Source organism: Sus scrofa, chromosome 6 (genome assembly GCF_054392235.1).
Source record: "Sus scrofa isolate SSC_HxYL_T2T_F1_AM1 chromosome 6, Sscrofa_HxYL_maternal_Yorkshire_Landrace_v2.0, whole genome shotgun sequence".
Lineage (NCBI taxonomy): Eukaryota > Metazoa > Chordata > Mammalia > Artiodactyla > Suidae > Sus > Sus scrofa.
In genome coordinates this window covers 8,043,723-8,044,967 of record NC_139388.1, presented here as the reverse complement: position 1 = coordinate 8,044,967, position 1,245 = coordinate 8,043,723, and positions in this window count along the sequence as shown.

The window sequence follows — 1,245 nt, the reverse complement described above, 5'->3', positions numbered from 1 at the left end:
TAAGGTAGCAAAATCTACGTCGTTTTAAGCCAAGTTTGTGGTAATTTGTTATTGCAGCAATAGAAAGCAAATAGGGCTACTAATATATAAAATTTGGATGCTTTCACATGAAATCTTGCAAAATTAGTCCAGTGATGCCACCTCTTTGTTTTGTTTTGTTTTTGTTTGTTTTGGCTGGGCCCTCAGCATCTGGAAGTTCCCAGGCCAGAAATCAAACCTGCACCACAGTAGCAACCTGAGCCACTGAAGTGACAATGCTGTATCCTTACTGTGCTGTGCCACCAAGGAACTCCACAGTTGCCATCTCTAAACAATGGATGTAGAGTTCCCTGGTGCCTCTGCAGATTAAGGATCTGGCATTGTCACTGCTGCAGCTTGGATCACTGCTGTGGTGTGAGTTCGATCCCTGGCCTGGGAACTTCCACATGCCTCAGGCATGACCATAAAAATTTAAAAATAATAAAGAAAGGCTGTATCCCATTTTACTGCACACCTCCCCCCCCCCCTTTTGGCTACACCTGGCTTCCTACTCTACCTAGTCATGCTTCCTACTTAGGTTTTGGAACCCTGTCTTGAGCTATGGTCTCCCAAACAGTAATCAAATTTCAGCGGTTAAAATGATTAACTGTCAATTATAACAATCCTTTCCTTTGTTTAATGTGACCTCAGGCTAGTTACTCTGCAAATGGAAGAAAACACCTGCTGTGGCTGTTTTAAAGGCAAAATCAGATAGTCAATGAAAAGTGCATTCCCCAGTTCTGGTAAAACCAGAGCGTAGTTAACATACGCTTGTGTCTCCTGCCTTTGAATATTTGGGTTATTTCTAATTTTTGGGAAGATCCTGAAAAGGAAATGCTGTTTTTCTCCCCCTTAGGCATATGGAGATTCCCAGGCTAGGGTCCAAGCGGAGCTACAGCTGCTGCATACACCACAGCAACGCCAGATCCGAGCTGCATCTGCTACCTACACCGCAGTTCGGAGCAACGCCAGATCCTTAACCCACTGAGCTAGGCCAGGGATCGAACCAGCAACCTCATGTTTCCTAGTCGGATTCGTCCCCGCTGCGCCACAAGGAGAACTTCGCAATGCTTTTTATTCTATCCAGTTATTGACCGAGGTCATGTTTCTAGAAAGACGGAAAGAAAACCCTCTACCTCTTTGCAGGAACCCCTACGAGGTTTTTCAACCGGACCACCTTACCTGGCAGTGACTCCCGCAAGCACGCACTCCGCCCCCAGGAGGGGG